At 49.3% G+C, this 20,065-nt stretch overlaps 1 protein-coding gene across 15 annotated transcripts in view; it reads right to left on the reverse strand.

Annotated features, from left to right (window-relative positions):
• BMAL1 (basic helix-loop-helix ARNT like 1) overlaps window positions 1-20,065 on the reverse strand; it is a 108,041-nt gene that overhangs the window by 32,137 nt on the left and 55,839 nt on the right. For 6 of the 15 annotated variants that reach the window (XM_019975114.2, XM_019975110.2, XM_019975112.2 and 3 more), the window contains 2 exons: window positions 3,695-3,823; window positions 574-698 (listed from right to left, as the gene is read on the reverse strand). The gene's annotated coding sequence lies outside the window, so the exon portion shown is untranslated. Of the gene's footprint in view, window positions 1-573; window positions 699-3,694; window positions 3,824-8,516; window positions 8,594-8,716; window positions 8,854-20,065 lie in introns of all 15 variants that reach the window. The other 9 variants (XM_070803636.1, XM_070803637.1, XM_070803640.1 and 6 more) reach the window with 4 other exon arrangements.

The raw sequence follows: 20,065 nt of genomic DNA on the forward strand, positions 1-20,065 counted from the left end.
GGCACTGCCAGAAGGAGCATCATATTCACTCTAGGAGTTATTATAGGTAATTTAGGCTCATCTGCTTGTTTTTTCTGACAAAGATACAAAGCTCAGAGAAACTAGGTGGCTTCTCTTAGGTCCCTGCACCAGGGCATGAAGAACTAAACCAGAACCCAAGGCTCTAGTAGGTACAGCCCCATGTTCCAGCCATGGAGGTAACCTAGTGTCCCAGATGTTCTCACAATCCTAACTTAATTTTCTTTCAATCAAATCTAATCGATGAAATAAATATGATCTGCTTGTTATCTCTGTATTTTTATTATAGCTTTTATCAAAGTTGTAGGAAAGCATAAAATATCCTTTCTCAGCCTGTAAGTCCCACTTGGGAGTCAAAAAAGCAGTCCCTCCCCGTCACTGGCCCAGGCAAAGTCTGTCTAGTCTTCTCTGCCTGTCCTTCTGCACTTGTGATTCCATTGCAAGGAAAACCTTGCACAATGAAGTGAAAGCACTGCAAACCTTTGCAAAGTATTTTGAGAATTCATATCTTAAAAGTGCAAAGCAAGTCAGCTCAAAAGAGAGACTGGCAAGTACCTTGCAAGAGACTCCAACTCCAAACCCAGGTGAAGGGGGCTGTGCACTGCCAACTGTTGGGGTCTGAGCTCCAGGCAACGTGACAGGGGCTGTCACTCCCTCTCTCTGGGCCTGAGTTTCCTCATCTGCAAAGTGAAAGGTGAGGGTGAGCTTTTGTTTCCACTGTATCCACAGATTAGTCACCGGAGCCCTCCTGGTCACTCTCACTGTCGTTGCTAGAGTGAACACTGACTGTGCACATAGCTCTGTGCATTTGAGCTATTATCTCTTAGTATAAACTTCTAGGAGGACTGACAGGTCTAAAGGGGACACACATTGTATGTTTTGCTAAATACAGAAACACTGTGCTCCAGAAGAGCACGGTAACTTTCATCCCCAATGAAAGCTCTTGTCAATCTGAAGGAAAATACAAAACCTCACTATTTTCACTTGTATCTTAAAATGATTATGAATGGTGTTTCTGTTTATAGGCATGTCTTTCTTTCTTTGATGTGGACCATTTATTTTTTTTAAGTCTTTGTTGAATTTGTTACAATACTGCTTCTGCTGTTTATGTTCTGGTATTTTGGCCATGAGGCATGTATGATCTTAGCCCCCCAGCCAGGGATTGAACCTGCATCGGAAAGCAATGACTTAACCACTGGACCACCAGGGAAGTCCCTATAGGTATTTCTTGATTACTCCTGGTGCCCACTTGTGTCCTGTTTTCTTACCATACTACCTTTAGCATCGATGGGCCTCCTAACTCATGCTCACCTGGGCACCTGAGCCTGGGGAGAAAAGCACATAGCAATCCCTGACTCCCCTGCTCTGAGACCACATTTGCGCTTTCCTCCTCCAACCTCCAACACCTTGATTTTCACCCTTAGCCGATAAGTCAGCTTTCTACGCCACTGAGAAAAGCAGCCAGTGACCACTTCTACCAGCAACCTAGACACTACTGGCTAGGACCCCACACCAAAGCATGATGCACCCTCCTCTCTCATGAGTGTGGACCATCCACCCCAACCCTGCATCATCCACATTCCGCATTATCTTGCATCGCTTCTACAAGGACAAGAACACATTGCAACAACACTCATCTTGCGGGGGCTGGGCAGGGAATAAACTCTTTTGAACTCTATTTCCTTCCAGTTACTGCCCCATTTCTTTGTTTTCAATTGCTTTTCTCTTCCTCAAGACAAATCAACTCAAATCAGGCTTTTGTCCCCATCATTCCAATAATTCAGCCCCTGCTGGGTTCATTAATGACCTCCTCATTGCTAAATCCAACGGCCAGTTCTCCATCCCCTCCCTGCTTGGCATCAACACATCTGATAGAGCTGATCTCTCCCTCCCGGCTCTCAGCTTCATGGTTCTCCTACTTCAGTGGTCACTCCTCTTTTGTCTCTACAGCTGTTTCCTCTCGTCTCCCTCACCTCTAGGTGACCGATCCATGGATGTTCCTAGCCCCCCTCTCTGCCTACACTCCCTCCCTGGGAGATCTGCCTAGTTTCACTGTTTTAAATAACTACCTATACTATGACAACTCTCATATTTACATCTCCAGCCCAGACCCCTTCCTAAGTTCCAAAGCATCAACTTGACATCTCCCCTTGAACATACAATAGAAACATGAAACATCCATAACCAATCCCTGGTTGCCCGCAAGTCCAGCCTCTTGGTCATGCCCAGGTCAGTAAGTGGTACTTCAATCCTGCTTGCTGCTTAGGCCCCAAACCTAGAAGTCACCCCTGACTCCTTTTCTTCCATGGCCTGTATCTAATCCATCAACAAATCCTATTAGCTAAACAGTCAAAAAAAAATCCAAAATTCAACCACTTCTCCCCTTTTTCCTTCATATTTCTGTTCAAATGTCCCTTTATCAGTGAAGTTTGCCAGGATAACCATATAATACACACCCCCACAACTCTTTCTAACCACCTCTGCTGCTGCTGCTAAGTCGCTTCAGTTGTGTCCGACTCTGTGCGACCCCATAGACGGCAGCCCAGCAGGCTCCGCCGTCCCTGGGATTCTCCAGGCAAGAACACTGGAGTGGGTTGCCATTTCCATCAGTCCTGCTTAATTTTTTTTCCACTGCCCTTATCCACATCTGGCCAGCAATAACCTACTTAATTTACCGGCTGTCCTCTCCATTAGATCATAAGCATCAGAAGAGCACAGACTTTGGTTTACTGTCTGTACCCTTAGTGCCCAGATCACATTTCAGCACATAGTAAGCACTCAATAAATACATATTGAAAAATAAATAAACTTGTATGTTAGGAATATTAATCTTTGCTGATCATAGATGCTGTAAATAATTTTCTCCCCTTTTTGTCTTTTATCTTTGCTTATGGTGTTTGCACATGATACTAAAAGTGGCAGGTTTTAAAAACTCTTTTCTCATCCCCAAAATAATTTTATAAAAAAATAAAAATTAAAATATCCTCTTCTTTGCTAACAATTTTTGTAACTTTAAAAATTCAGTTTTAATCCACTTGGAAATTATTTTTGGTGCAGTACTTAAGGTTGAGAATTTCTAATTTCCCTCCAAAAAATACAGTTATTCCAACACTTACTAGGTCTACATATCCTGTTACCAGTCACTAGAAATGCCACTTTTCTTGACTCATTTTTCAGTCTGAACTTTCTATTCTGTTCCCTTGACCGGTTTTTTTCCAGTCTGGCACCACACTGTTGATGACTATGGCTGTAAAATACATTTTAATATCTGATAGAACAATTCCTTTCCCTCTTTGTACTTTCTGTTTTCAGAAATTTCCGGGCTAGTCTGATGTATTCTTCAAAGAGTACTTTATAATCATTTAATCACACTAAAGGCCCTGCTGTGGCTGCTGCTGCTGTTATTATTACCAGTACTACTGACATTAAGAGAAACCAGGTCAGCTGTGAGCAGAGCCCTACACTTAGGGTCCCGGTGACCATCTGGGCCACATGTCAGACCTGGGATGCTACCTCTGCCCCCACCGCTCTTTCTGAACAGCCAGACATTTGCATGAGGTGGAGTATTCCAGGTTTCAGGGATTTTGGGAGAAACCACACTTCCTAAACGAAGAACGACCGTCGGGGCTGCAATGATAGTGTATTTAGGTGGGGGTGGGTAGGACAGGATTGTTACCTGAAGTTACGGTTCTTAAACCTCAGATCCACCTTGGGAGAAGCAAGGGGCCGCTGGACTTGTTGGTCACCTCAAAGCGATTTTCATGTTTTGTCGCTTCCTTTCAAGCAGTCAAGTTCTTCCAGAAACCTGCAGTGGGGCCCACAGGAAAAAAAAACCCAGACAGGTCACTTTGAAGTAGACACAGTTGAAAGTCTCACAGCGGCTGAAGGAGATGAGGAGCTCAATCATGACTCCCAATTACAGGGAGCAATGCTGAGCTCACCATCCCATCCTTCAGCTGCCTGTTCAACTCAACTGCAAACACATGAGGAAATATGCCGGGAGATATTTTCTGTGGAAAACAATGCCTTTAAAATTATTAAACGTAGATTCTTGGACACGGCCTTAAGAGGAAGAAGATAATTATATTTTTCATTTCTCCCACTGGGTCAAGCAGTAACAACAGTGAACGCTGACTGAGTGTGTACTTGGCATCGGGCGCTGTTCTTACTGCACCATGTAGATTAACTCACTTAGACCCGACGATAACTCTGAGGTAAGTATTAATACTACTGTTTCCACATTTGACCAAGGAGAAGACTGAAGCAGAGAGAGGTGAAGAAACCAGCCAAGGTCACTCAGCGGGGGAGAGCAGTGGGGCTCCGGGAGCTACACCTGCCCCTGAGGACACCACTTAACTTGCTCCAGCCAAGTGAGTTATCTAAACGCACACAACGTGGAACAATAGAAAGCAAGTCTTCAGGAAACATTAAGCCAAGACGAAATGCCAGCAGGGCCAATGCCTGAAATGGCTGGGAATGAGCTAAGATGTTTAAAGAAAATGTCCCTGAATTTAAGTACGTCTGGTAGAGAAATCAGTTCTGAAAAGCTGCTGACGTCAAAGGGGGGCGGGTGGTGCTGCCCTGCCCACCTGCTGCTGGCAGGATACAGGGTCTCCTCCCTGTCCCTGTGAACCCTGAAAGGGGAACAGGCTCTTAAGAAGCCCCCTTACTTCTTCCCTGCTCCGTCTTGAGATGAAAAGACAGGGGCTTTAAATGGGGTTTTCCTGACCTTTCTGAAGCACAAATTTTGGCGCTTCATATTCCGCGGGCTAATTCTGGCCTCTTGGATAACCTAACTTGCCTAGATCATTACAAAGGTCTTCAAATGAGTATCCAGGGAATAGAAAAGACCGTGTCCTTCCCATTTACTCTTCTTTGCAGTCTGGTTCAGAACCCCTTCCTGTCTGATGCTGGTAACCCCGTCCCAGCCCCTACAAAGATGTGTCCAGGAATTCCGGGCTTCAGTCTCTAAGCCTTATGGATACAGTAGCGGCACAAGGATGCAAAGTCCCCAGGGTAAGGCTGCTGGGGGCGGGGGGTGCTTACCACACAGAACCCCACCTAAATCAGACCAGCATCCAGGTCCCATACTATCCTCCCAACCCCAAACGGGCAACTCAGGATCCACCCTGGGCATAAGCCCCTCTTCTTCCAACACCCCAGAGCCGCTGCCTGGCCCTTGGATAGGAGGGTCCAGCCACTTCCCTGCTAGTCTTGCCCTCTCCTCACTGTGCTCAGAGGCAGGACGCCCCCTTGCTTAAAACATTTCAACGGCTTCGCTGCTCGCCTAGGCCCTCCAAAAATACCCCAAACACCTAGCAGGCAACACCAGGCCTCCACAGTGGGCTTGCTCATTCCCCAGCCCAGGAGTGCGCATCCGCTGCCTGAGGCGCCAGGCCACTGAAGTACTTCAGTTCCCAAGAGCACGAGGCCTCAGCTGCGTCCACTTCGTTTTGCAGGGAGTAGGCGTGGCTCCTTTGCCCACTCGGTCACCTGGTGAACTCCTGCGTGCCTTTCAACTGCCCTCACGTGTCTCCTCAGGGAAGCCTTCGGCTCTCCCCAGCTGCCGACCCTTCCCGTTAGCCGCTGCGGCCCCGCCCCCGCCGTCCCGCCAGCCCCGCCCCTCCCCGCCCCGCCCCCGCCGTCCGCCCCGCCCCCTGCACCTGAATCTCAGGGTTCCTCATCTCCCAATACCATGCCTCTCGTTTTCTCTTTTCCCCACATCCCTGAAATTTAGATAGAGGTCCTCAGGACCAAACGCCCCACGAATTCTCATTTTGATCATTTTTTTCCAATGCTCAGATTTCCTTTATAGAAATCATAAATGCTAACAAACATTTTAGCACTCTATTTTGCAAAATCTAAGCTGTATTTCTTGTATGCTTGGACAAGAAAGCTGAATCAGTTGTGACAAATATTTTTTGGAAAACTGTTTTCTCTCCAGGAAGGTGTTCTTAGATACAAGACAATAAATGAAACAACAGAAGAGACAAAAACCTTTTCTGTGCTGCTGCTGCTGCTGCTGCTAAGTCACTTCAGTCGTGTCCGACTCTGTGCGACCCCATAGACGGCAGCCCACCAGGCTCCCCCGTCCCTGGGATTCTCCAGGCAAGAACACTGGAGTGGGTTGCCATTTCCTTCTCCAATGCATGAAAGTGCTAATTACCTCTTAATAGAGTTTGAGCCAAGGAAGGAAGGGGGCCCCAAGAGACCAAAGGTACCTGGGAGGGGGGACCCCAGCTGAGCGGGGGTTGGGCCAGCCCTGGTGCTGCCATCCAAGTGACACATAGTGAGGATGCTCTGGGGACAGCCCAGCCCTGGTCCTAGAGTGGGTATCACATGTGAGCCCACTTCTGAGCTGGAGATTTCTGAGGGTGGGAGGGAGGCTCTCTGGGTGGCCAGAGAAAGTAAGGCATGAAGGGGCCTGGGAATTATGCCTTGGAAGAGCTTGGGGGCCCCCTGTCCCACCCAGTCCCTCCTCAGAGCCCAGGAAGAAGATTCTCTGTGGCTCCACACAAAGGAACAAGGGGGCTGGAAGAGGTGGGCATTTTAGCCACTGTTAGACACCCAAAGGAGACCACTGCTCCTTCAAGCACAGCAGGGCGAGGCTAACTGCCCCTTAAGAAGCCCACACACACACCGTCCACAGGAAGATGGCCACAGGGAGCCCTCCAATCACAGACCAGGCATCTCTCAGCTTTCCCTCTCCTTGCCCCAGCACCCTAGAATGACAAGAAGAGAAAGCGAAGTGTGCGGATTATACTAAGGTTCAAACCTATAGATGCCCCTCTGTGTGGGGAGTCGGCAGGCTGCCCCATGTCAGGCCCAGCCAAGTGACTCTCCCAGACAGATGAACATGAGTGGAGGGGACAGCAGCAGCCTTTGAACTGGCCCTGACCAACTACCCCCTTACCAAGAGACCAGCGACTGCCAGACAGAGACTCCCCCTTTAGCCAAGGTCTCGGATGGATGGTAGTACCAGCAAGAAGCAAACCTAGGCCACTGTAAGCTCCTGAGATGCTGAGGTTTCTACTAGGGTGACCAGCTCTTCTCTTTGCCTCTGACCTTCCTGTTTGAGCACTGGAAATCCTGCATGCCAGGAAACCCCTTTGTCCCAGACAAACCAGGAGGGCAGGTCCCCTGCTTTTCTCTGCTGTATCACTCATCCTAAGCCGACTGACAGAGGCAGAAAGAAGGAAAAACCAACTCCGATCCTGGAGCCACAGGCCAAGCCTGACCTGGGAGGAGGGAGAGGGAACAGTGCAGGTCACACTGGCAGAGTCTAATCTTCACAGTAACCTATCTGTTCCTCGTGGTCATTACCCCAGTTTTCCAGGTAAGGAACTCAGCATTGAAGAAGTAAAGACATCTTGCTTAAGATGACACGGTTAACAGGTGGGGACTGAAACCCATGTGTGTCTGGCTCACTGGTGGTTCTTCTTTCTTCTGCCACATCACTGCCCATCCAGCCCCCAAAGCCATCCCCACAGTGGAAAAGACAAACAGCCCAAAACAAGCACTCCTGGAGAAGGAATCAGGGAAGCGATAAGAAGCAATCCTGGTTCAGGAAAGCTACAGAAACTGTCTCTGGGCTTCCTGGCAGCCAGGGCAGAGAGGGAAAGGATCAGCCCTCTTCCTTCATTAAGGTTACCAAAGAGGGGTACCTGTTTGGGAGACTGTGGGACATGAACAACGCTATGCCAGATGGCTCTGGGAAAATAAGGACCCTAGTAAAAGCATGTCCCCCTTCCTGCCCCCACCTGCAAGTGTAACAGCTAGATGGAGCTCTATTGAGACCACTTTATGAAGTCCCAGATGTCACTGGGGTACTGGTTTTTGGTGATGTGGCTTAATAAAAGGGCATGGCTTAGGAAAATATGGATGATAGTGAATCAACATCCTTGCTTACCCTGTCTAGTCAGCTGCGTGCTCACTGATGGACTTCCCACAAAACCCCCAGCTCCCTGTAAGGACCCCTGTGTGGCCACCTCTGCCTCCCCACAACATACAAGGAGCTGGCCCTGGACACAGCACCTGCTCCAATTCTCCATCATATTCTCAACTTGAGGTTTACTATGGGGAGGAATGTGGAGTTGCTCTGGTCTGTTCCTATGGTGGTGGCCTTTGAGCAGAGATAACAGACTGAAGGGTCGCTGGCCCCACTGCAAATCCCCCTGAGACCCTCTGGTTATTCTGACAGCTTGTGGGGAGTTTGGTTGCCTTCCTTTAAAACAGATGGATTTAGCGATCATTCACCCACAAAACCAGGTGCCTCAAGTCTAAGGTAACAAGGGCTTGCCCCAGTATCATTAAGCAAGCATTTCTTCAGCCCAAGTGGAAGCCAGGGCACCCAGGACACAGAGGGGAATGTTTAAATCCCCTCAATCGTGATCACTGCAAAAGGCAGCGCCCTGCCTGCAGTCATGCGAGCAGCACCCTACCCAATGCCAGTATGCACCTTCACTTCTGTAAGTGGCAGAGATTTGTAGAGCATTTACCCTAAATTTCCAGCAGGTGGTGGTCAAGTGTCTTGAGGAAGGAGTGCCTTTTTTTCTAGCTGTGGGCCGCAACGTAGCTGAAGTATAGGAGCAGAACAGAGGAGAAAATGATTAGCTTATTTGATGGTGTGTGCAGGGAAATGGAAGGAGGAGGGACCAGGGAAGAGGTGAGTCTTGAACCAGGTGTTGTAGATGCTTGCCTGGCAGGTTGGATAGTTGGAATGATGTTCTGCGCAGAGGACAGTGTACGTGCAGCGGCTGTCAGGGGCCTGCGGAGAATCCCGCTTGTGGCGCTTGTGTACCCAGTCCTGCTGGAAGCTTTAGATGCTTGGGAATCCTGAAATCAAACAAAAATCAAGGAGCTTGCACTTGGAACTACAGGACTTGAAGGGCCTGTTGAGAGGGTAGCACAAGGGGCAGGGACTGTGAATTCTGGATTAGATTGTGAACAAGGCTGGTCGATGCAGAAAAGATCCCCAACACCATGGACAGAGGAGAGTCTACAGCATTCCAGTCTTGGAGGCCTACTGAGGGCTGTGAGATTCTGCGATCTAATTAAGAGGCACAATACAGGGCATACTCCTAGCCTAGCAATGGTGCTAAGTACATGTTTGCTGAATGAGTGAGAAAGGGATGCCTTCTTAGACCTTTGCCAAGTCTATCACTGAAGTATAGGAAGGAGAAAAGCCAGAGGAACAAGCTACAGATCCACAGTGCTTTCTGGAAGGACCCTTGGTCCTGGATGGGGATGCACAGACCACCGGCGGGACCAGTTTGGAGACTGGCCCAATACGGGTAGACAGTCGAGCCGCTGACCAAACTGAGGTGGATCAGGTCGTAAGAGAAGAGTCATAACGTTTTTGGAAACTGGTTGAAGGAGAATTTTTATGTGCAGAAAACAATGAATAGACAGGCAGATCCAGATTACTCCTTTAACAGGTTTAATAAGAAAGACTGCAGAGTGACTTGGAGTCCAGGAATGACCAATCTCCCAGTAAATACCCATGAATCTCCTGAAAAGGGAACGGATATTCCTTAGTGCCTTCAGTGCACCAGGCCCTTTATGACATGGTGGTTTGGAGCATGCTCTCTGCTGGGGGTGACGGTGAGGCTCCAAAGCCTGACCCTACCAGGCATTAGTGCCTGGGGTGCAAATCTCAGTTCCAACATACGCACAACCCTTAACTTGGTGTGTCATGGCCTCCTGACCTGGGAGATAGGGATGACAATATATCCTGCCTCAGAGCTGTGGCGAAGATGAAAAGAGAGGCAAAACATGCTTAGTCAGATGTGCGGACCCAGAGCGAGCCTTGCCTCCCCAGACATCGAGCATCTCCCCCAGGCCCTACCCTGGGCACCTGGGTGCAGAGGAGAACGAGGCCTGGATCTTTCTGGGGGAGGCAGCACATGTGAGTCCCCTGGTGGCTTCAGATTCCATTGTATCTGACACATGACGAGCCCTCCACGTGGAAAACTATCATTATTTTCTCATTTAACCATCACAGCAGCCCTGTTAGGTGGCTAATGTTCTCCTATTTTAAAAATGAGGAAGCTAAGTTTCAGAGAGGTGGTTAGGTAACCTGAGCAAAGTCAGAGATTTCACAGGAAGGTAGATGTAAACCCAGGTCAGTCCTATCTAAAGCCCATAGTCTTTCCTCTATGTAGCATGGCCTCCATGCAAAATAAGAAGTGGGCACATTCCAGAGTATGCAGAGATTGAAAAATTCTCCACAGCAGCACTTCCCAAAGAGCTGTCACAGAACACCGACTCTATGAGACTTAAATGCAAAGACATGGGGGTGGGGAACCCATGGTCAAAGAAGTGTGGGGAATTCTGGTTAAAGGCTGTGTTTCTCCTCTGCAGGGCTTCTAGGAACCTTAAACAGGGCCCTGCAGAGGGCGACGGTCGGGGAGCAGCAGGGTCTCCATCTGCTCACAGGGACTGGTCCCCACGCTTTCCTGCACCCAACATCTAGTGGACAGAACTTGGGTGGGGCACGCTAAAGGGACACTTGCTCTGCAGGATCACTCAGGATGCAGCAATCCTGCTTTCCCCTCCTTCCCTGCCTCCTTCCCTGCCCACTTCCATGCCAGAAGGTGCTTGGCATGGCTTTGTAAGCTTCTCGGATCCTCTGAGAAAAGCCCGATGTCTGAGGTCTCTGTCCCACCTGTCCCTGGCTGCCTCCTCCACCCAGGGCACACCCTCTTCTCCGTTGCACCCTCTGCCTCTTGCATTCACGTGCATTCAGCCCACCCGCCGGCTGAGACCCAGGATTTCTCCGCACTCCCTGGAGGATGGCAATGGAATCTGAAGTTGCTGGGGGCAGGGGAAGGGGGGCTGCCTGCCTCAGAAAGATCCAGGCCTCGTTCTCCTCTGCACCCAGATGCCCAGTGTAGGGCCTGGGGGAGATGCTCGATGTCTGGGGAGGCAGGGCATGCTCTGGGTCTGTACATCCTGGCTGCTCTGTCCTGTCAGCTCTGGGAGGCAGCCTCCTGAGGGCAAAGCTCTCCTCCTGACCTTTAACCCTGACACACCCCTGCATTTAATGATGACACAGGGATGACCCCTCCTGCCCCGCACCAAGAAGGATCATTAACCAAAGACACATCAGCGTGGCTTCATGTTGTTGCTGTTTCTTTTCTTTCTATTCTCCCCCACCTTTTTTAAAAAACATGCTACAGACTAAGAGAATAGAGCTTGGCCCTAAAGACTCAGGGAATGAATCCTCTTTCCACCAAAGAGCCTGCTACCTGATGTTGAAAAAAAAATTGTGGAAAACATCTGCCTCTTGTTCTAAAGGAAACAAAAGGATGTACTGCTGTTATTTGGTGATAACGAGGAGGGGTTTCTCAGGGGGCGCTAGTGGTAAAGAACTCTCCCCTCCCAATGCAGGAGGTGGGGGTTTGATCCCTGGGTTGGGAAGATCTCCTGGAGGAGGTCATGGCAACCCACTCCAGTATTCTTGCTGGAGAATCCCATGGACAGAGGAGCCTGGTGGGCTACAGTCCGTGGGGTCACAAAGAGTCGGACACGACTGAAGTGACTTAGCACACACACAAAGAGAAGGATGCTGGTGTTGAGGGGAAGCAGAAGCAAAGATGGGGCACTGAGCAATATTATATGGAACAGCCTTCACTTTGTGCCTTGGCAGAGAGCAAGGCCAACTGCAAAGTGGGGAAGGACCTGAGGAGCCGCAGAGCTCCCTGGTGGGCAAGGCCATGCGGTGCGCGTTTATCCAGAGATGGTCAACCAGGCCTGTGGCCTACCCCGACTCCCCAAGCTGGAACCAAGGAAGAGCGAGGGTTCCCCTCCTGCCGAGCATCAGGCAGGGGGGTGGACAAACAGGGGAGGGCATGATGGGGACAGGAAGAGAGGACGGGGCAGTGGTCAGTCCTCTGAAGCCAGACAGCCTGGGTTCAAATGCCAGTCCTGCTGGTGACTAGCTGTGTCCTGGGCCAGTTCCATGACCTCTGGGAGCTGTGGTCTCGCCTGTAAGAGGAGGATTTCTCTTCCCAGACTGAATGAGGCCAATGCACAAAAAGCACTTAGGATGCCTCTTGGGTTAACTGTGGTTACCAAAGTGCTGAGCTGCGAGGTGAGACCAGGAGCAGAAGGCCGGGGGCTGGGCATAAGTATGGAGGTCACAGAAAGCAAGCTTGGGCTACAAATCTGGGGTGAAGGGGCGCAGAAACAGTGGGAGGAGAAGCCGCTGGGGGAGAGGGGAGGGCCTGGCCAGTGGATAAGCTCTGGGAGTAGGAGGGAGAGGATGAGGGTGATGGGGAAAGGCCTGAAGAGGGACCTGGGAGTGGGGCTGGAGAACACTCCGGAGGCCCGTGTGCTACAGTGGGCAGCGTGGAGAGTGCCTCTAAATCTGAAACCGAGGATGCTGCTTTGAGAGTCCGCCCCTTTTGTCCTACCGCCAGTTAAACTAAAATCAGAGAAATAACTGCCATGGGAAGCTGGGAAGACAATAACGAGAAAGCCAGATCAACAGGTAATAATAACAAAACTGTAGAGTTACCAGAGAAGGCAACGGCAACCCACTCCAGTACTCTTGCCTGGAAAATCCCATGGACAGAGGAGCCTGGTGCGCTGTAGTCAATGGGGTCGCTAAGAGTCGGACACGACTGAGCGACTTCACTTTCACTTTTCACTTTCACGCACTGGAGAAGGAAATGACAACCCACTCCAGTGTTCTTGCCCGCAGAATCCCAGGGATGGGGGAGCCTGGTGGGCTGCCGTCTATGGGGTCGCACAGAGTCGGACACGACTGAAGTGACTTAGCAGCAGCAGCAGCAGAGTTCCTAGGAAGACGAGACGGTGAAAGCAAAGGACGATGACCTCCCTGCAGAGATGGAGATACAGGGGAAGGGGGGCCAGCAGCTGACAGTGCTGCCAGAACCAGGATGCACGGTGGGGAAGCAGGGGGACACCTGGCTCAGAGGGGTCAGGGGACACCGTCCCACCCACTGCAGGGTTGGGCTGATGGGGAAGGAGGCCTCAGATGGCTACCACGGCCCCAAAGCCCCAAAGTAATGCATCCAACAGAACTTACTAGGCACCCCTGTAGGCCAGGTAACTTCTACAGTGAAAGAACTGGTAATCGGAGTAAATTTCCACCACAGATTGCCCGTGGCAGTCAAATTTCAATTCGGGACAGTTCTGTAATGATGAAGACACTATGCGTGTGCGGTCCCACAATCCTCCGTGAATCTTTCAACAGATATTCACTGAAAGCATCCAGGTGCCAGGCACTGCTCTCCACGGCAGGGCTGGGGCAGGGGACACAGACCCTTGTCCTCCTCTCATATACATTCTGGTGACCGAGGCCAGCAGAGGGATAAAGAAGTAAACAATGCTGGGAGGTGGGAAGTGCTGGGGAGGAAAGTCAGCCACGGGGCAGGAGGAGCACTGGGGAGGAAGGAGGAGATGTGGGGAGCTGGAGGAGAAGCGAGGAGTGTTCCAGGCGAGAGAGGAACCGGTGCAGAGGGCTGTGGTGGAGGCCACAGGGTGCTGGGCAGACCCCTGTAAGGACCTTGGCTTTGACTCTGAGTGAAATGGGATGGCATGACCCACTTGGGATTTAAGTCTGGCTGCGGTGCTGAGAAGCGAGGTGGGGATGGGGGACCCTGTGGGGGAGGTGCTGTGCATAAAGCCATGCACAGTGATGGAGGAGCTGTGTGTGTGTGTGCATCTGTGAGTGTATATGGCAGGTGGTGTGTGTGTGATAAAGGTAGCAGCATCACCAGTGAAGGCCAGTGAGGAAACATCTAGACCCGTGAACAGTCAGGAAAAGATGACACAACTCAGGCCCAGTTTGAGGAGTGACTGAAAGAACTCGAGGTATATTTTCAGGCAGGCTGTGCAGATGAATGGGATGTGAGGTCTAAGAGGAGCTGGGGCTGGGTGGCCATGGTGGGGTGGTGAGAAGCTGCTGAGTGTTGAATATACTGTGAGGGAACAGCCGGTGGGATTCCACATGTTTTCTGGCGGGAGGGCTGTAGCCCTTTCCATGAACAGAACAAAGGCCCCCAGCCCAGGGGGCCAGTGGGAGAGAAGATCCCCCCTGAACTCCCCCTGCTGGGCAGCATGCCCCGTGTGATGGCTGGAGGAAGAGCAGCCTTCCTGTGGTCCACCTAGCAGGGCAGAGCAGACGGTCGGGGACATGTTGAGTGGGAGGTCTGCATCACAGACTCCACTGTGATCCATGTACCTGCCGCCTGCCTTCCTGGAGCAGCTGCCGCCTGCCTTCCTGGAGCAGCTGCCGCCTGCCTTCCTGGAGCAGCGCCCACCTCCTATTGACACATGCTGAGGATGGTGCTAGCCCTTACCCAGCTCATTTGGTCCTCACCACGACGTTTTAGGGAAGGTATTATGATCACCATCATGTAAAAAGATGGCACTGAGGCTCAGAGAGGTGTAGCAACTTGTCCAAAATCACACAGCCAGAATGAGGGATCAAAGACAGAACCCCGACGTGCCCAACTCCCAGAGCTGGAACTCTGCATACGCTTGGTTGCTGCAGAGACTCAGCAAAGAAAAGCTAAAGTGATGTCCCACATAGGAGGAAGAGGGCAGGGCTGGCTCTCACCCACCCGCCTCCCGCCTCCGGTTCAAGGATGCCCAAACGGGTCACAAGGTTGTCAATCTACCACAGTGCTGGAGGCGCATGGCTCGTGCGTTTAACTGGTTAAACAGTAAATCAGATGGTCCTCCCTGTTCCAGTTTGGAATGCCTGGGAACCTTTCTGAAATGTACTTGTCCACTTGCCTGCCCTGGCAAACACGGTTTGAGGGTGACGATTTAATTGTATGATGAGTGCCAAGGCCTCCTGCCAGTGCCCCAGATCTCAGATGTTCATCTGAGTGTTTCCTGACCCCAGGAATAACCCTGCAAGTTCCTCCTTTAACTAAAATGGAATCTGCTTGTTTTCTTTCATTGGTCTCTTTCCTACTCAAGGAATAAACAAAATTTCAGTGATTTCAGTTTCATTTTTCTGAGCCTTAGTAACAGCAAGTGAGAGTTACATGTCTAAGAATCTCAAACAACGTGAGTTGTAGAGCTCAAGATACTTTTTCTGAGAAAAATATTCAGTGCAAGAATCACAACAAAAATGACACAAAAACTAGCAGCAGAAACCACGCACTGGGCTTTTATTCTGTACCATGCAGTGTTTTTTCATCTAGTTCTCAATTAGAAGTAACGAATTCTCAAAGAGGTCAAGTAAACTGCCTGTCACTGCTTAGCACACGAGCGGGAAAGCCGGGATTCAAACTCAGGGTCATCTGACTCCAGAGCTCTGTGGCAGGTAAAGAAATATTACCCTTTCTGAATTAAGTGAAACAAAACAAAAATAAAACCTGCTGTAAATCCATGAAAAGGCAATCACCTCAGTGGAAAAATAAAGCACGGGAATAGGTAATTTGCAAAATTTGTACAGTCCATTTGTTCAGGCAGAGGTCACAAAAACAAACTTAGTAAAAAGCAAGGAGGCCTGCCTGGTTTTCCTTTCTGAAAAATCTACACATAGATGGTAATACACACACACACACACAGATGGGAGGGATGAAAAAAACAGAGATGGCCAAGTTGAAAAAAGATGATGATAAAAACTGTGTTTTAGACTCTTAAGATTATATATTTTCTAAAAGGGCCAGGGGAGACATCAAAACACTTTATTTCTCTGACAAGGGATGCAGTTAAATTCTGACTTCTATTACATATCCTCACGTAAAAGGACATTTCTAAGTGAAACCATTTCTTTTTATTTCAAGTCTATCCTAAGGTTTCTCCAGCTGATTTATAAGCTAACACACACAAACTCTCCCTCCCCCTCTCTCTCATACTTTCAAAGACTCAATACAGATATTTTTAATATTCTTTTCATTCACTTGAAATAAAATTTGTAAATCATATAACCTGCCAACACTTACAATTTCAAGACAATCAACATGGCTGTAATAGAAAGAAGAAAGAAAATAAAGTTAGTTAAAATAAAATAATACATCCATCAATATGCAGAGGTTGGGCACAGCTACTCTGCAGACATAGTGAAAGATTTAATGAGATGCCTGTAGCTATTTGTAACAAATAGGTAAACCTCATATACTTCAGTGCTTGTGTTTCTGGAAAATTCAGTATATATTAAAAACATGCAAAATTCGTTTTTGTTTATATGTAAAATGAAGTCAGATTCCAGGCCCAGGTCATTACATACACAGTTTCACCTATACGAGTTCCCTCTGAACTTTAGGAAACTGGGTAGGATGCTGGACAGTTCTTTGTTCTCCATGTATTAATCCAGAATCTCTGCTGCCCTGCCCCACCCGGAAAAAGCCCTGACCCCCACAGTGACAGCCCAACCACCCCACACATTCCCAAGATGTCCTATAGGGGGCACTACGCACCCATTCAGAACCAGTATGTTTCAACTCTTCTGCAAAGAGAAAGGTCAAAGAGGGGGGGTAAGATAGTTACTCAAAGCCATATAAGAAATCAACAGCAGAGTAGATGGTGGAGAAGAAAGGGGATTGTTATAATGTTACGCCATCGAGGATCTCATCTGATCCTCCTCCCACCCTGTGGGGTCAGTTCTATTATTGCCCCCAGTTTTCTGACAGAGACACTACGTTTCAGGGAGGCTAGGCCACTGGTCAGGGCCCCGTTTTTGGTAATTACAGAACCATATTTTATCAAGTCCTATTTATATTGCTCCAAGCTGCTCTCCTTCCAGATTTCTGGGTCCAGACCTCAGAAATCAGGTCCCTCACTTGGCTGCTTACCTCTAAAACATAGTAACCAGGATGCATGCAATCTAAAAAAACAACTGATGAAGAGAAAGATGGTTCAAACCCCGTTTCCCAGCACTTCTGGCTCAACCCGTGTGTGACCACCGCCTGGAGCAGGAAAGCCCAGGGACGCGTGAGCACAGGAAGCAGACTCTTGATGAATCACCTTTTCCTGGACTCTTGGGGCAACCTGGCCTGAGCGTTGGGGTCAGGGCAGGGTGACTGATGTGGCTGCAGGCTGGGTCTTGGGGATGGCTACTGCCCCAGAAGACCCCACACCCCCACAATCCCACTCCATGCCTCAAGGCAGTAGGCAGCTGAAGGGCTGGGCCCATGCTACCCAAGTAGGAAGGGCAGACAGTGAACGAGAGCTTGGTCACCAAACCTTGAGCTATCAGGTGTGGGAAACGGTCTGAAACAACCACTGCAGCTTCACGCACATCTGCCTTTGCTCATTTAACCCTAAAAGAAGCATCCTTAGGAAAAGACACTGTTACTTCTATCTTACAGAAGAGGAAACAGAGACCACAAGTGACCTGTACCTAGTCGCACAGCTCGGGGACACAGCACCCAAGTCCAGTTCGGACTGGCCTTGACACGCCCTTTCTCATCTCCCTCACCTGTGCTTCCAAAACCCTTCATTTCAGGAAAATGTATATTTGGCACCTGCCATCCCAGCTTTGGAGGGTAGGCGGTATTGCATCTCTCCCTTCCACAACCGCTGGGGCTGTTCTGGGAGACTGAATACTGAATTAGGAACTTGAAGCTATGGTCCAGTCTTAGAAGTCTTAGGCACTTTTCCCTCTCTGCTTTATGGCCACCAAAATCATGATGAAGCATTCTGAACACGAAACCTATTGCACTGGACTTTATGTGCAGGAAAAGAAAATACTAAGAGCCCACGTTTGTCACCCTGATCAAAATCCACCGCACAATGAACCCTGCAGGGCCTGGCAAAGTTTGGATGAACCCATTTGTTGGTGACAAGGCAAAGGCCTCTGGACTGCAGTTGTTCTGTCAAAACAAATTCTGAGGATGTTTCATAGGAAATGGTTCAACTCAGGCTCCCTCCAAATGATTCCTTGCAAAATCAGTCAAAGTAGGGGCCAGCCCCAATCTAATGCACCATGGGCTTACTTCCAGTGCTATGGCTATAAGATAGTACAGCCCTATGGCTGTAAGATAGTTTGGCCCACAGCTAAGGGCATGGGCACTAGAGCCAGACCACCCAGCTCCAGTCTTCACCCTACCACTTCCTTGTGTGATTCTGGACAACATTTGACCTCTGCTCCTCAGGTCCTCATTGGCAAAATGCAGCTATTGACAGTACCCACCTCACAGCTGATTGTGAACGGTAAGAAAATTCACGTAAGGAGCTTAGGACAGCCCCTGGCCTGTGAAAAGCACTCAATGAATGTTGCCAATTGTTACTATTAATATGGACTGCCATGTTGCACAAGGGCAGCGGAAGGCGCTGGAGAACACAGACACTGGGGAGGGAGATGGGAGGCTGGGAGGAGAAAGGAAGGGGGCCTGTGAGCACGAATTCCAAACTCTACCAAGGCCCGCCTATGGACCTTTGTTCTGTGTTGGTACAAAGGGCAGAACTAGGTCAACGAGGAAAACAGTGCCAAGAGGCAGATCTGGATTAGAATAAAGAAGGATTTCCTAACAGAGGAATATGCCCATAACAGGGGGAGCAGGAGGCTGGGCGTGTGCGCCCCCGAGGGGCCCAGGGCCTGACTGTCCTGATCAGCACAGATGGGGTCTTCCTACACGGGAGGGTGGCCACAGGGAGTGACCCCTGGACGCCCTTCCCCTGGGCCATTCTGTTACTCTGATAAGGAGCAAGTCTGTGCTGATAGCCAGGGTGTGGCTTATCCAGCCTGAGGGATGGAGGCTGGACTTTGGACAGGTCTGAACATTCACAACCCTCAGGACTTTCACTTGAAGCTCTCAGTACTCCAGGTGGTGGTGGCAGAGGCAGCAGGGGCTCTGACCAGCAGTGGCTCAATGAACCAAAAGTGTTTCTTGAATGCCAGCTGGGTGGCTGGCACAGTGATTCAGAGAAAGTGAAATGACAGAGCTGTGGCCATGAACCATGAACACTGCCTTACTTTGGAGAATTTAAAGCTGGCATCAACTATGAATGCTATTGCTACATAGGGACACATAATATGAAGCAACCAGGCCTGCTAATAACTCCATGGGCTGGGACTGGGACAGGAAGGCCACAGGCAACTTCCCAACCTCTTCTCAGGCGAAGGTTTCAGGGTTCTTTATCCCGGAACCTTTTACTGACACAGCCCTTGACCCGGGTTTCCTTGGTCTCCTGGGTTGAGCTGCACACAGAGAAAGATGCTGGGACACAGTTAAATGCCAGGAGCAGGACGCAAGACAGAAAGAGGAGAATTTGCTCCTTGAAGATTGGTTCAGAGGTGGGACACACAGGAGGAATCTACCACATTGAAATCGTGTTACCTTTATAAACTATAAAAATGAAAATTTTTATTTTATCAACCAAAATATTGCTAGGTTGCATTAAAACTACAACACGCATTTGAGAAAAAGCATGAACTTCTCAAACTAAAATGCTTGCCCCTTGGAAGAAAAACCTAGACAGCATATTAAAAAGCAGAGACATCACTTTGCCGACAAAGGTCCATACAATCAAAACTATGGTTTTTCCAGTAGTCAGTCATGTACTGATGTGAGAGTTGGACCATAAAGAAGGCTAAGTTTTGAAGAATTGATGCTTTCGAACAGTGGTGCTGGAGAAGACTCTTGAGAATTCCTTGGACAGCAAGGAGATCAAAACAGTCAATCCTAAAGGAAATCAATCCCGAATGTCCATTGGAAGGACTAACGCTGAAGCTGAAGCTCCAATACTTTGGCACCTGATGCAAAGAACCGACTCATTGGAAAAGACTCTGACACTGGGAAAGATTGAGGGCTGGAGGAGAACGGGGTGACAGAGGATGAGACAGTTGGATGGCATCATCGACAATGGATATGAGCTTCGGCAAACTCAGGGAGGTAGTGAAGGACAGGGGAGAGTGGCGTGCTGCAGTCCATGGGGTCACAAAGAGTCGGACATGACTTAGCAACTAAACAACAACAACAAAAGCTTATCAGCTATGTTCCAGGCAGTGGAAACTGCTAATTTATACATTCTTAACTCAAAAGCATGTGAGTGGCTGTAGGTATCAAAAGAATAACAAAAAAAACCAACAAATTATGGAGGTGACACCAAGGATATT

This window comes from Bos indicus, chromosome 15, assembly GCF_029378745.1.
Source record: "Bos indicus isolate NIAB-ARS_2022 breed Sahiwal x Tharparkar chromosome 15, NIAB-ARS_B.indTharparkar_mat_pri_1.0, whole genome shotgun sequence".
Classification (NCBI taxonomy): Eukaryota; Metazoa; Chordata; class Mammalia; order Artiodactyla; family Bovidae; genus Bos; species Bos indicus.